At 39.5% G+C, this 16,727-nt stretch overlaps 1 protein-coding gene across 3 annotated transcripts in view; it reads left to right on the top strand.

The window, feature by feature from the left end:
• Positions 1 to 16,727, top strand: part of LOC129003419 (protein phosphatase PP2A 55 kDa regulatory subunit) — a 184,875-nt gene that overhangs the window by 59,217 nt on the left and 108,931 nt on the right. The gene's annotated exons all lie outside the window — the stretch shown is intronic.

Genomic DNA, 16,727 nt, shown 5'->3' on the forward strand with positions numbered 1-16,727 from the left:
GTAGATAACTTGTTTTAATCGTTATTAACAATTCCCATACTCCGGACTGCTCACCCTTGCTACTTCCTTCACCACTCCCTATGTCGTAGACCTGTTTGCCCTCCTTCTTTATACTATTTTAAAATTGCAGATACATAAATGCCACAGACGGTTTCCACACTCTGCACTGCTAGCCTTACAACTTCCTTCCCCACTTCCTACGTCGCGGACCTGTTTCCCTCCATTCCCATTGCATTTTAGGATTGTAGATTCCTTAATCTAATCGTCATAAACAGTTGTCACACTCCAGATTGCTCGCCTTTACTACTTCCTTCACCACTTCCTACGTCGCGGACCTGATTCCCTCCCTTCCCATAGCATTTTAGGATTGTAGATAACTTGTTTTAATCGTTATTAACAATTCCCACACTCCGGACTGCTCACCCTTGCTACTTCCTTCACCACTCCCTATGTCGTAGACCTGTTTGCCCTCCTTCTTTATACTATTTTAAAATTGCAGATACATAAATGCCACAGACGGTTTCCACACTCTGCACTGCTAGCCTTACAACTTCCTTCCCCATTTCCTACGTCATGGACCTGTTTTCCTCCCTCCCATTACATTTTAGGATTGCAGATACCTTAATTTAATCGTCATAAACAGTTTCCACACTCCAGACTGCTCGCCTTTACTACTTCCTTCACCACTTCCTATGTCGTGGACCTGTTTTCCTCCCTTTCCATAGCATTTGGATTGCAGATACCGTAATCTAATCGTCATAAACATTTCCCACACTCCGGACTGCTCACCTTTACTACTTCCTTCACCACTTCCTATGTCGCAGACCTCTTTCCATCCCTTCCCATAGGATTTTAGGATTGTTGATTCTTTAATCTAATCATTATTAACAGTTCCCACACTCCGGACTGCTCACATTTACTACTTCCTTCACCACTTCCTACGTCGTGAACCTGTTTCCTTCCCTTCCCATAGCATTTTAGGATTGCAGATTCCTTAATCTAATCGTCATAAACAGTTTTCACACTCCAGACTGCTCGCCTTTACTACTTTCTTCACCACTTCCTACGTCGCGGACCTGTTTCCCTCTATTCCCATAGCATTTTAGGATTGTAGATTCCTTAATCTAATCGTCATAAACAGTTTTCACACTAAAGACTGCTCGCCTTTACTACTTCCTTCACCACTTCCTACGTCGCGGACCTCTTTCCATCCCTTCCCATAGGATTTTAGGATTGCAGATTCCTTATTCTAATCGTCTTAAACAGTTTCAACACTCCAGACTGCACGCCTTTACTACTTCCTTCACCACTTCCTACGTCGCGGACCTGATTCCCTCCCTTCCCATAGCATTTTAGGATTGTAGATAACTTGTTTTAATCGTTATTAACAATTCCCACACTCCGGACTGCTCAGCCTTGCTACTTCCTTCCCCACTTCCTACGTCGCGGACCTGTTTCCCTCCATTCCCATTGCATTTTAGGATTGTAGATTCCTTAATCTAATCGTCATAAACAGTTGTCACACTCCAGACTGCTCGCCTTTACTACTTCCTTCACTACTTCCTACGTCGCGGACCTCTTTCCCTCCATTCCCATTGCATTTTAGGATTGTAGATTCCTTAATCTAATCATCATTAACAGTTTTCACACTCCAGACTGCTCGCCTTTACTACTTCCTTCACCACTTCCTACGTCGCGGACCTCTTTCCATCCCTTCCCATAGGATTTTAGGATTGCAGATTCCTTAATCTAATCGTCTTAAACAGTTTCCACACTCCAGACTGCTCGCCTTTACTACTTCCTTCACTACTTCCTACGTCGCGGACCTGATTCCCTCCCTTCCCATAGCATTTTAGGATTGTAGATAACTTGTTTTAATCGTTATTAACAATTCCCATACTCCGGACTGCTCACCCTTGCTACTTCCTTCACCACTCCCTATGTCGTAGACCTGTTTGCCCTCCTTCTTTATACTATTTTAAAATTGCAGATACATAAATGCCACAGACGGTTTCCACACTCTGCACTGCTAGCCTTACAACTTCCTTCCCCACTTCCTACGTCGCGGACCTGTTTCCCTCCATTCCCATTGCATTTTAGGATTGTAGATTCCTTAATCTAATCGTCATAAACAGTTGTCACACTCCAGACTGCTTGCCTTTACTACTTCCTTCACCACTTCCTACGTCGCGGACCTGTTTCCCTCCATTCCCATTGCATTTTAGGATTGTAGATTCCTTAATCTAATCGTCATTAACAGTTTTCACACTCCAGACTGCTCGCCTTTACTACTTCCTTCACCACTTCCTACGTCGCGGACCTCTTTCCATCCCTTCCCATAGGATTTTAGGATTGCAGATTCCTTAATCTAATCATCTTAAACAGTTTCCATACTCCAGACTGCTCGCCTTTACTACTTCCTTCACTACTTCCTACGTCGCGGACCTGATTCCCTCCCTTCCCATAGCATTTTAGGATTGTAGATAACTTGTTTTAATCGTTATTAACAATTCCCATACTCCGGACTGCTCACCCTTGCTACTTCCTTCACCACTCCCTATGTCGTAGACCTGTTTGCCCTCCTTCTTTATACTATTTTAAAATTGCAGATACATAAATGCCACAGACGGTTTCCACACTCTGCACTGCTAGCCTTACAACTTCCTTCCCCACTTCCTACGTCGCGGACCTGTTTCCCTCCATTCCCATTGCATTTTAGGATTGTAGATTCCTTAATCTAATCGTCATAAACAGTTGTCACACTCCAGATTGCTCGCCTTTACTACTTCCTTCACCACTTCCTACGTCGCGGACCTGATTCCCTCCCTTCCCATAGCATTTTAGGATTGTAGATAACTTGTTTTAATCGTTATTAACAATTCCCACACTCCGGACTGCTCACCCTTGCTACTTCCTTCACCACTCCCTATGTCGTAGACCTGTTTGCCCTCCTTCTTTATACTATTTTAAAATTGCAGATACATAAATGCCACAGACGGTTTCCACACTCTGCACTGCTAGCCTTACAACTTCCTTCCCCATTTCCTACGTCATGGACCTGTTTTCCTCCCTCCCATTACATTTTAGGATTGCAGATACCTTAATTTAATCGTCATAAACAGTTTCCACACTCCAGACTGCTCGCCTTTACTACTTCCTTCACCACTTCCTATGTCGTGGACCTGTTTTCCTCCCTTTCCATAGCATTTGGATTGCAGATACCGTAATCTAATCGTCATAAACATTTCCCACACTCCGGACTGCTCACCTTTACTACTTCCTTCACCACTTCCTATGTCGCAGACCTCTTTCCATCCCTTCCCATAGGATTTTAGGATTGTTGATTCTTTAATCTAATCATTATTAACAGTTCCCACACTCCGGACTGCTCACATTTACTACTTCCTTCACCACTTCCTACGTCGTGAACCTGTTTCCTTCCCTTCCCATAGCATTTTAGGATTGCAGATTCCTTAATCTAATCGTCATAAACAGTTTTCACACTCCAGACTGCTCGCCTTTACTACTTTCTTCACCACTTCCTACGTCGCGGACCTGTTTCCCTCTATTCCCATAGCATTTTAGGATTGTAGATTCCTTAATCTAATCGTCATAAACAGTTTTCACACTAAAGACTGCTCGCCTTTACTACTTCCTTCACCACTTCCTACGTCGCGGACCTCTTTCCATCCCTTCCCATAGGATTTTAGGATTGCAGATTCCTTATTCTAATCGTCTTAAACAGTTTCAACACTCCAGACTGCACGCCTTTACTACTTCCTTCACCACTTCCTACGTCGCGGACCTGATTCCCTCCCTTCCCATAGCATTTTAGGATTGTAGATAACTTGTTTTAATCGTTATTAACAATTCCCACACTCCGGACTGCTCAGCCTTGCTACTTCCTTCCCCACTTCCTACGTCGCGGACCTGTTTCCCTCCATTCCCATTGCATTTTAGGATTGTAGATTCCTTAATCTAATCGTCATAAACAGTTGTCACACTCCAGACTGCTCGCCTTTACTACTTCCTTCACTACTTCCTACGTCGCGGACCTCTTTCCCTCCATTCCCATTGCATTTTAGGATTGTAGATTCCTTAATCTAATCATCATTAACAGTTTTCACACTCCAGACTGCTCGCCTTTACTACTTCCTTCACCACTTCCTACGTCGCGGACCTCTTTCCATCCCTTCCCATAGGATTTTAGGATTGCAGATTCCTTAATCTAATCGTCTTAAACAGTTTCCACACTCCAGACTGCTCGCCTTTACTACTTCCTTCACTACTTCCTACGTCGCGGACCTGATTCCCTCCCTTCCCATAGCATTTTAGGATTGTAGATAACTTGTTTTAATCGTTATTAACAATTCCCATACTCCGGACTGCTCACCCTTGCTACTTCCTTCACCACTCCCTATGTCGTAGACCTGTTTGCCCTCCTTCTTTATACTATTTTAAAATTGCAGATACATAAATGCCACAGACGGTTTCCAAACTCTGCACTGCTAGCCTTACAACTTCCTTCCCCACTTCCTACGTCGCGGACCTGTTTCCCTCCATTCCCATTGCATTTTAGGATTGTAGATTCCTTAATCTAATCGTCATAAACAGTTGTCACACTCCAGACTGCTCGCCTTTACTACTTCCTTCACCACTTCCTACGTCGCGGACTTCTTTCCATCCCTTCCCATAGGATTTTAGGATTGCAGATTCCTTAATCTAATCGTCTTAAACAGTTTCCACACTCCAGACTGCTCGCCTTTACTACTTCCTTCACCACTTCCTACGTCGCGGACCTGATTCCCTCCCTTCCCATAGCATTTTAGGATTGTAGATAACTTGTTTTAATCGTTATTAACAATTCCCACACTCCGGACTGCTCACCCTTGCTACTTCCTTCACCACTCCCTATGTCGTAGACCTGTTTGCCCTCCTTCTTTATACTATTTTAAAATTGCAGATACATAAATGCCACAGACGGTTTCCACACTCTGCACTGCTAGCCTTACAACTTCCTTCCCCATTTCCTACGTCATGGACCTGTTTTCCTCCCTCCCATTACATTTTAGGATTGCAGATACCTTAATTTAATCGTCATAAACAGTTTCCACACTCCAGACTGCTCGCCTTTACTACTTCCTTCACCACTTCCTACGTCGTGGACCTGTTTTCCTCCCTTTCCATAGCATTTGGATTGCAGATACCGTAATCTAATCGTCATAAACAGATCCCACACTCCACACTGCTACCCTTGACTATAGAATCTAGTAATCTTCAGTATAATCTTTGCTCAATAGTAACAACTGATGTTAGCGAATTTCCCATATAGGGAATAAGCTATTACCGTAGTACTCATGGTAAGACCTGGACGCGGGACCGATTTTTTTTTTCATTTTGAGGTCCCTAGAGGCCAAAAACACCATCCGTTCAAATTCATATATATATATATATATATATATGTGTGTCCGTTAGCACGATAACTCGAGCAAAAATGATCCGATTTTGATGAAATTTGGTACAAACGTATAAACCTACGTTTATTCGAACGAGTTCGCGATCCAGCATGATCGGACCATGGGAACGGGGGTTTACGGGGGGTTTTATGGGGTAAAAATAGGTTTTTCCCATTTTTGACCCAAAAAACATAAAATTTAGCAATTTTTTTCCAAACCATTTTGTAGAGCTTAAAAAAACAAATAATTTAGTATATTGAAGCGTTATTATGCGCCTAATGGTTACGGAGAAAATTCCAAAAAATTGTAAATTTAAAATTCCCATGTTATTCTTATGTAGAATAAGTAAATTGTTGTAGTTTGCTTGTTTATAAACATATTTTGATCAAATTTGGAAAATGTTTTTATTTCTTACTAAATGTTAACGTTTTACAAAAAAATAAAACAGTTTTACCCTCCCTGATGCAGCAAACCTAAGTACTAGTTAAACTAATTCTATTTAAATAGAGAATAAATGTTATATTTTTAAGTAGACATTTCAGTGTAAATCTAATCAGTCAAATGGAAATTCGCTTAGTCTCTAGGTTTGCTGCGGCGGGGGTATTTTTCCTTTTGTACTGTATTTTGTTTTGCTAGTATACTGTGGATAGACAAATTACAAGCTACAAGTCTTTTGTTTACTTTTTCCTTGTTATTTAATTCAGCCAACATGGTTACCTAGCAACCCATAAGACTAATGTTAAAAAAATGTGATTTTCAATTTCATTTTTCTACGTAATTAGATTTTTGATGGCAGTTCTAATTGCAGTAAACTCGTTTTTAGGCCAGAAATAAACTATATACAACATTTGAAGAAAATCGTCGGAGCCGTTTTCGAGATCTTGGTGCAAGCATACATACAAGCAAACATTGCTCGTATTAGAGTATAGGATACAACATTTGAAGAAAATCGTCGGAGCCGTTTTCGAGATCTTGGTGCAAGCATACATACAAGCAAACATTGCTCGTATTAGAGTATAGGATAAACAGTTCCCACACTCCAGACTGCTCGCCTTTACTACTTCCTTCACCACTTCCTATGTCGTGGACCTGTTTTCCTCCCTTTCCATAGCATTTAAGGATTGCAGATACCGTAATCTAATCGTCATAAACAGATCCCACACTCCACACTGCTACCCTTGACTATAGAATCTAGTAATCTTCAGTATAATCTTTGCTCAATAGTAACAACTGATGTTTTTCCTTTTGTACTGTATTTTGTTTTGCTAGTATACTGTGGATAGACAAATTACAAGCTACAAGTCTTTTGTTTACTTTTTCCTTGTTATTTAATTCAGCCAACATGGTTACCTAGCAACCCATAAGACTAATGTTAAAAAAATGTGATTTTCAATTTCATTTTTCTACGTAATTAGATTTTTGATGGCAGTTCTAATTGCAGTAAACTCGTTTTTAGGCCAGAAATAAACTATATACAACATTTGGAGAAAATCGTCGGAGCCGTTTTCGAGATCTTGGTGCAAGCATACATACAAGCAAACATTGCTCGTATTAGAGTATAGGATTAGGATGTTTTCTAACTTTGTCATAGATTTTATGATTCATCCAAGGATGTATTTGTTTGAATTTTAATTTTCTTTGCAACTTTACTATGAAGAATTGCATATTGTAATTTGAGATGAAATATATCAAAAGCAACGGAATGGTCTCTACTACTGTATACATCTGTCCAGTCAGTGTTATCAAGGAGTGAGGAGAGCAGCCGATAGTCCACGCGGCACGCAAGGTCGTCGGAGCGATCAGCTGTTCCGTCAGCCCCTCCACCCCCTGCGGACTCGCCACACGCACGACACGCACACTCACCACTGCCATTGTATGATCAGTCACATTGGCATGTAGTATTTTACTATCAACCTCCACCTCATCTTTGTTAGATATCTTAACAAAAACGTGATCAATGCAAGATATTGTTTCACTAGTTATTCTTGTAGGTTCCTTTATCAAACATTCCAATCCATACATAGCAAAACAGGAATTGTATTTATCAGTTAACAGACTACTTTCCAAAATATTTATATTAACGTCTCCTATTAAAAACCTCTTGGACAACAGTTCCGCTATATACAGACTGAAAAGGATTCATGTTTTGGACCTCAGCTCACGTTGAGATAAAAAAAATTTGATTGCAGATATAAAGGTGTTTGTTAATAATGTCAATTGTTATTTATTTTGTATTCTATAAAGTAAAAAATAAATTAAATAGATTGATATATTTATAGTTAGTAGGTAGGCCATACATTCAATCTAAAACATAATTATATGAAAAGAAACTCAAATAAACCTTAGATTTCCCACATGCCTCTGACTGTCTATCTGATATATATGCTTGAAATATATTTAACATCCACACACATTAAAACCCAAAAAGTAGAAAATAATTTATAAATTAAAAACTTTTTTAAAACAAAACATTTTTAAACGCACTAACAAGTAGAAAATAGTTTATAAATATGTGGAGAGTATAAATACATGTAAGATTTAAAACGAAAAAAGTGGGGTGCATGCAATTGATAATAATACATTAGTTCAATAGGTGAAGGTAATCGTAAATTATCTATTGCATGCACCCCACGTTTTTCGTTTTAAATCTTACAAGTATTTATACTCTCCACATATTTATAAATTATTTTCTACTTCTTAGTGTTTTTAAACAGTTTTTTATTTAATTTCCACATTCTAAGAGTAATCGTTTGGAAAACCCAATTTTTATTTTTTAAATACTTCAAAACCCAATAAGACCTTGTTTTCTCATTAACCGATCTTGCTGGTTCGTGAACACTTTCAAGTGTATTTAGCTTTACACATTCATGCCAATTTTTATCAAAATCCGATCGAAATTATTTGGTACGAAATTGTTGTTTTTTTAAGCTCTAAGTTACATGATGGTTTTAATGAAAAGTACCTGGGGACCGAGCTTTGCTCGGGGAAAATTATTAGTTTACTCTAAAAAGTATTGCAGATACATTACTCCACTCCCAATCTCCACACTGCTCACCTTCACTACTGACTTCACCACTCCCTACGTCGTGGACCTGTTTGCCCTCCTTCCCTATACCATTTTAGAATTGCAGATACATAAATGCCACAGACAGTTCCCTCACTCTGCACTGCTAGCATTACTACTTCCTACACCATTTCCTACGTCATGGACCTGTTTTCCTCCCTTCTTGTAGCATTTTAGGATTGCAGATACCTTAATCTAATCGTCATAAACATTTCCCACACTCCGGACTGCTCACCTTTACTACTTCCTTCACCACTTCCTATGTCGCAGACCTCTTTCCATCCATTCCCATAGCATTTTAGGATTGTAGATTCCTTAATCTAATCGACATAAACAGTTTTCACACTCCAGACTGCTCGCCTTTACTACTTCCTTCAACACTTCCTACGTCGCGGACCTCTTTCCATCCCTTCCCATAGGATTTTAGGATTGCAGATTCCTTAATCTAATTGTCATAAACAGTTTTCACACTCCAGACTGCTCGCCTTTACTACTTCCTTCACCACTTCCTACGTCGCGGACCTGATTCCCTCCCTTCCCATAGGATTTTAGGATTGTAGATAACTTGATCTAATCGTTATTAACAATTCCCACACTCCGGACTGCTCACCCTTACTACTTCCTTCACCACTCCCTATGTCGTAGACCTGTTTGCCCTCCTTCCTTATACTATTTTAGAATTGCAGATACATAAATGCCACAGACGGTTCCCACACTCTGCACTGCTAGCCTTACATTGTTTTGGTCTGTCGAACGAGCAAATCAAGACGTCAGAGGCCAATGTGGACGGGCAAATCAGAGGTTAAAAGGGTCGCCAACCTCTTTAAAAAAAACAAGGTTTTATAAGATGTGGTTGCAAGAAGAACTGAGTAAATCATGTAAATGTGTCAAACGTAAAATGCAATTCTAAATGCCATGGCAGCACCTCTTGTGCCAATAGGTAAAAGAAAGATGTAACAAGAACTGTGTGATAATCGGCGTTTTTAAGGCTACTCCTATTTTTGTAAAGCGGAAAAACATAATTTCAATGTATGTGTAATGTACCTTTTTATATTTGTTCCAATTCGGTAATTTGCTGTTTTTTTGTATTTTCTTAAATGCTATTTATACATTAAATAATTAGAATCACAAACATAAATTTTATTTATTTTACCTAGTGATTGTGGATTTCATGTAGATTTATGGGTATACGGTAGTTTATAAACTACTAGTCGGCGTTTGCGCAAACTAGAAACACCCACTACCTGACGTGGGCAATCACTTTTGCTCACATCGCGTTGTGGGTATTTTGAACTTGCTCAATCGCCGAAGAAGGTTTCGACTTCGGTGTTTGAGTAAATCAGTTTACCCACAACGAGGTCTGGGTATTTCGTTTCGGCCAATGTCCGAAATTAAATGCTCACATCGCGACGTGGGTATTTTACACTATGCACATTGCGGAGTGGGTAGAAATTTCGGACATTGTCCGAATTCGGAGATTGAGTGTAACATATATATAGATAGATAGTCTACCTTTATGAATGAAAATAGGCTGAAAAATAAGCACAAAAAATTAGTTAATTTTTTTTTTAAATCACATGGGCTTTATGGGTTGCTACGCTGGGGACGAAATATAAGCAGAAAAACAAAACAAATTAAAGAAATTCCAATCACATGTTTTCTTTACAGCGCGGCGTTTAATATTAGTATTCAATGAACATTATTAAAATTTACTTTATATATATAAATAAACGTGTTTGACAATAGGCAAACATGTTCTTTAATAATTGTTTTGCTCTTTCGCTTTCAACTTACGATTATTCATAACTAGCTGTAACCCGCGGGCTTTGCCCCGTTTAACTTCTTAATTATCAAGATGATCTCGTTCGCATGGCTCAATCACGTCCTGACGTCCTGGTTGAAGTTCGTTCGCTACGCTCACTCACCTTTTGGTTGCAAATTAGCTGTTAATGTAAAAGAAATAATAGTGCTGCACCCTGTTGGTAATCCTTGTAACGTTAATGCTATTGAACATCATAGAACAGAACCAACTTGTTTAATTGAAACAGCTGTTAAGATTCATTAATTCCGTTTAAATATGAGTACTCATAAGGTTAACATGCGAAACTCCAGAGCCACTGGGGAGGAGCCCAGAGGTCGGAGGGTAAAATCCTTTCTTAGTGAGCGTCTACTACCCAAAAGGAAGGTGCCTGCCAAGTTTCAGGTTCCTAGGTCTTATGGTTTCTGAGATTTCGTGATGAGTGAGTGAATGAATGAATGAGTCAGTGGTAATTGAGCTTTATGTATATAGACTAGCTGTACCCGCGGGCCTTGCCCCGTTTAACTTCATATGTGAGCTCGTTCGCATGGCTCAATCTCGTCCTGGTTGAAGTTCGTTCGCTACGCTCACTCACCTTTAGGTTGGAGCTCGTTCGCTGCGCTCACACGTCCTGGTTGAAGTTCGTTCGCTACGCTCACTCACCTTTACGGTTGGAGCTCGTTCGCTGCGCTCACTTGCCTTCAAGTTAGCTCGTTCGCTAAGCTAACTCGCCTCCGGGTTGAAGTTCGTTCGCTACGCTCACTCACCTTTTGGTTGCAAATTAGCTGTTGTCATAAATTAAAAAAAATAATAGTGCTGCACTCTGTTGGTAACCCTTGTAACTTTAATGCTATTGAACATCACAGAACATAACCAACTTGTTTAATTGAAACAGCTCTTATGATTCATTAATTCCATTTAAATATGAGTACTCATTAGGTTAACATGGGAAACTCCAGAGCCACTGGGGCGGAGCCCGAGAGTCCGATCAGAATAAAAACCACTTAGTTTTCCTATTTAACGCCTAAAGAATCAGTGTACCAAATTTCAGCCTCCTAGGTAAGTGGGAAGTGGGAGAATTAGTGATGAGTGAGTCAGTCAGTCAATCAGTGAGGGCTTTGCCTTTTATATACTGTACTAGCTGTACCCGCGGGCTTCGCCCCGTTTAACTTCATAAGTATTCGCATGGCTCATTCACGTCCTGGTTGAAGTTCGTTCGCTACGCTCACTCACCTTTAGGTTCGAGCTCGTTCGCTGCGCTCACTTGCCGTCAGGTTAGCTCGTTCGCTACGCTAACTCGCCTCCAGGTTGAAGTTCGTTCGCTACACTCACTCACCTTTTGGTTGGAAATTAGCTGTTGTCATAAATAAAAAAAAAACATAGAGGATACGCGTCCGGTAACCGGGCGTGGATAAGGCGTACGGCAATGACGTCATGGGGTTGCGGGAACCTGGAACGCCTTTACTACAACAATACCATCACCAACCATCGGTGGTCGTGGTGTAGTGGATAAGATGCTCGACTGATATGCAAGAGGTCCAGGGTTCAACCCGGAGGCGAGTTAGCTTAGCGAACGAGCTAACTTGAAGGCAAGTGAGCGCAGCGAACGAGCTCCAACCGTAAAGGTGAGTGAGCGTAGCGAACGAACTTCAACCAGGACGTGTGAGCGCAGCGAACGAGCTCCAACCTAAAGGTGAGTGAGCGTAGCGAACGAACTTCAACCAGGACGAGATTGAGCCATGCGAACGAGCTCACATATGAAGTTAAACGGGGCAAGGCCCGCGGGTACAGCTAGTCTATATACATAAAGCTCAATTACCACTGACTCATTCATTCATTCACTCACTCATCACGAAATCTCAGAAACCATAAGACCTAGGAACCTGAAACTTGGCAGGCACCTTCCTTTTGGGTAGTAGACGCTCACTAAGAAAGGATTTTACCCTCCGACCTCTGGGCTCCTCCCCAGTGGCTCTGGAGTTTCGCATGTTAACCTTATGAGTACTCATATTTAAACGGAATTAATGAATCTTAACAGCTGTTTCAATTAAACAAGTTGGTTCTGTTCTATGATGTTCAATAGCATTAAAGTTACAAGGATTACCAACAGGGTGCAGCACTATTATTTCTTTTACATTAACAGCTAATTTGCAACCAAAAGGTGAGTGAGCGTAGCGAACGAACTTCAACCAGGACGTCAGGACGTGATTGAGCCATGCGAACGAGATCATCTTGATAATTAAGAAGTTAAACGGGGCAAAGCCCGCGGGTTACAGCTAGTTATGAATAATCGTAAGTTGAAAGCGAAAGAGCAAAACAATTATTAAAGAACATGTTTGCCTATTGTCAAACACGTTTATTTATATATATAAAGTAAATTTTAATAATGTTCATTGAATACTAATATTAAACGCCGCGCTGTAAAGAAAACATGTGATTGGAATTTCTTTAATTTGTTTTGTTTTTCTGCTTATATTTCGTCCCCAGTGTAGCAACCCATAAAGCCCATGTGATTTAAAAAAAAAAATTAACTAATTTTTTGTGCTTATTTTTCAGCCTATTTTCATTCATAAAGGTAGACTATCTATCTATATATATGTTACACTCAATCTCCGAATTCGGACAATGTCCGAAATTTCTACCCACTCCGCGATGTGCATAGTGTAAAATACCCACGTCGCGATGTGAGCATTTAATTTCGGACATTGGCCGAAACGAAATGCCCAGACCTCGTTGTGGGTAAACTGATTTACTCAAACACCGAAGTCGAAACCTTCTTCGGCGATTGAGCAAGTTCAAAATACCCACAACGCGATGTGAGCAAAAGTGATTGCCCACGTCAGGTAGTGGGTGTTTCTAGTTTGCGCAAACGCCGACTAGTAGTTTATAAACTACCGTATACCCATAAATCTACATGAAATCCACAATCACTAGGTAAAATAAATAAAATTTATGTTTGTGATTCTAATTATTTAATGTATAAATAGCATTTAAGAAAATACAAAAAAACAGCAAATTACCGAATTGGAACAAATATAAAAAGGTACATTACACATACATTGAAATTATGTTTTTCCGCTTTACAAAAATAGGAGTAGCCTTAAAAACGCCGATTATCACACAGTTCTTGTTACATCTTTCTTTTACCTATTGGCACAAGAGGTGCTGCCATGGCATTTAGAATTGCATTTTACGTTTGACACATTTACATGATTTACTCAGTTCTTCTTGCAACCACATCTTATAAAACCTTGTTTTTTTTAAAGAGGTTGGCGACCCTTTTAACCTCTGATTTGCCCGTCCACATTGGCCTCTGACGTCTTGATTTGCTCGTTCGACAGACCAAAACAATATCTTACAAAAGGTAATCACTGAACATATATTAACTTGATCATGTGCATATCCCTACAGGACAGCAACTTAACAGTTAAAGAAAACACAATGCAGGTGCAGGCCCGTCCATCCTAATCGCAGATAGCGCAAATGGTAGGGGTAACATGTCTAAACGTAAATTCGGCGTTTGCACAAACTAGAAATACCCACAACCCGACGTGGGCAACCCCTCTTGCTCACATCGCGTTGTGGGTATTTTAGATTTGCTCAATCGCCGAAGAACGTTATGACTTCGGCATTTGAGTAAATCAATTTACCCACAACGCGGTCTGGGCATTTCACTTCGTCCAATATCCGAATAAAATGCTCAACTCCGCGACGTGGGTATTTCACACTATCCACATCGCGGAGTGGGTAGAAATTTCGGACATTGTCCGAATTCGGAGATTGAGTGTAACATATATAATACGTGAAGCCGTTTTTTGTTAACGCAACTCCTCCCTTATTTTTGGGCCAATTTCAACGTTTAAGGTGTCAACAGATTCGTCTCAATATGTAGTTTTGCAATAAAGTTTTAGAATTTTAAAACTACTCTTAAGGACGTGCGACCCTCTCAAAGGTCGGGTTTTCCCCATAAGAAATACATAGAACAGATTTAAAAACAAAAACAGCTGTTTATAAAAAGAAACTCATCAGTTTTTTGGGACTTTGGGAGTAAATATCAATGTTTGTAATATTGAAAAGGTTAAGGCCAAGTTAAACAGTTTTTTGTTGGAATAACAGAAAATGTCTCAAGTTCAAAGAAAAAATATTGAAAACGGGAGGAGGAGAATATTAATTAATAATAAGATATATTATGCGTATGAGGAGAGTAGAAAAAGACAGGCCTGGTCTAACAGATACCCATCCAGATACACATTCACTTAATGAGATGTAGTAATAAAGATCGATGAGTGAGATGAATAATATTTGCCAGTTCTGCTATGCAACTTACTTTGGAAGTGAAAAAAATATACGAAGCACATGTTGTTGTCACGGTGGTAAAGTAAACTTGCCTATTGTCAGATCAAATGAATGCATGCAAGAAATGTTTACTTCTGACCCTGCTAGATCGTGATATCTCAAAACATTTAGTAGAAACTATAATAATGCCTTGACTATGATAAGTTCAAGTAGTGAGATTATACAGTACCAAATCATGGTGAACCTTTTGTTTTTATTGTAAACTTTTGTACTACTTGCTTTACTCCAATTGAGAAAAAAGGAAATGGATTGTTTACTTCTAGGTTATGTTGCCAGTTCCTCGGACAAACTTAAAAAGATTTTTGACTGAATTCCCCAAAACAATCCAGACATTTTAAGTTTCAAAAACTCATTTGCTATTGAAAGTTTTAGTGGCAATATTAGACCAAACATAAGTGAAGGAATCAGTGTTAATGTATTCAACGATCGAGTAGTTACTGCAAGTTTATTTTTCTGATTCAGGAGAGGCAAATAATATACGCTGTTCAAAAAGAGAAAATGTAAAGTGCTATCCAAATCTTATAGCTACAAGAGTTATCCAACCAATTTCTACAAACGAATCCATACTTTCAAAACTTTGGGACAGGTATATTAAGAGAAACTCCACTAAACAACGCGTGAGACTGCCAGACAATACGTTAAAATACGTTCGTTAAACAACTTCCAATGGTGTTGCTGCTTTAGCCTATTCAAAGCAGATTATGGCTGTCCAATTGGTAACCAAGAGTTTGTGGGTAAAAAGGCCAATGTTAACATTTAAAACTTTGAGTTACTTTTAAATTATATAGGCACTATCAAAATTTGAAATTGGTTACGTCTAAACCATCCAAACATTTGATAAAACAACCTTGGTAAGTTTGGCTAAAATATGTTCAGCCGTTATTGAGATTAAAATTGTTGTATAATTATTGCATTGAAGTTGATCCCAAAGAGCTTCGCTTCGCTCCGCTCAATAATCTTAACATTCTAATGGCAAATTACAGCTTTCCTGGGAAGTTGAGCAGTTAAAGTGTTCGCCTAACAATCAAAAAAGGTTGCCAGTTTGATCCTGACAAAAGTAGTAGCTTTTGGATGGTTCAAAACCAGACTCCAGCTGGTCCTGATCATTGGATGAGCTTTAAAAATAATGATCCTGACTGATGAACCAGCTGATCTTAGTCAGTAACTAACAAAACTACACAACACAGATCATCTCACATTTACTCATCCATCACTCATATTTGGGTTAAAATATGCACCTTGGTGGCGCCCCAATTTCAAATAATTAACAATTGATAATTGGCAGTTAAAATACACCAGTTAAATTTGAAATGTAATGAGTAATTTAAAAGTTCAATGAATTTGTCATCTGACTAAGAATAAAAGTACTGAATGTTAAGGCCTGGTTCCACAGGATGCGGAATCTCCGCCGTGCGGTGCGATTTTTTCCGCTGCGGAATTAAAACGACACTGGTTTAATGGAGTTCCCATGTGTGCGGTTCCACTGACTTGCGATTCCGCATCCCGAAATTTCCGTTCCGCATTGCGGAGAAATCATACTGGTCTGAGAGCAGTAGCAGTGCGGATTCCGCCAGCGGAGAAGAGCCATCAAATATTGTGACCGTCAGTTTCATTATGTCTTGTGCTGTAAAAAGAGTTATGGATGAACGTTTTTATTCGACCAAAGAGGAAGAACTTGTCGAGTTGGTGTCTCAACATGATGTGGAAATCGCATGTCAGTGGATTTCTGAGAAATTAGCGAAGACGTATGCACACAATCACACCAGAATACATTCAATGATAAAAGTAATGGTTTTTTTTAGGTCACGTTTACCTATACACAACATTTGAGCCAATTGTAAGTAATACCTATAATCGCAACACCGACTTTCAACAAACTAACTGCTTAAATAAATCATTATAATACATTTAACATAAACTGTCGAAAATGGTAGACCTGACGAACAATTATCCTGAGACGTTTGGGTATCAAGTGTTGAACGGGATCTGATCGTGATTGGAACCCCTTAAGTTTCGTTAAACAAATAGCAAAAATATTAAGTATTGGTACAAA

Source organism: Macrosteles quadrilineatus, unplaced genomic scaffold, assembly GCF_028750875.1.
Source record: "Macrosteles quadrilineatus isolate MER2022 unplaced genomic scaffold, UCM_ALF_1.0 Scaffold_1__1_contigs__length_201487025, whole genome shotgun sequence".
In the NCBI taxonomy this organism is placed as follows: domain Eukaryota; kingdom Metazoa; phylum Arthropoda; class Insecta; order Hemiptera; family Cicadellidae; genus Macrosteles; species Macrosteles quadrilineatus.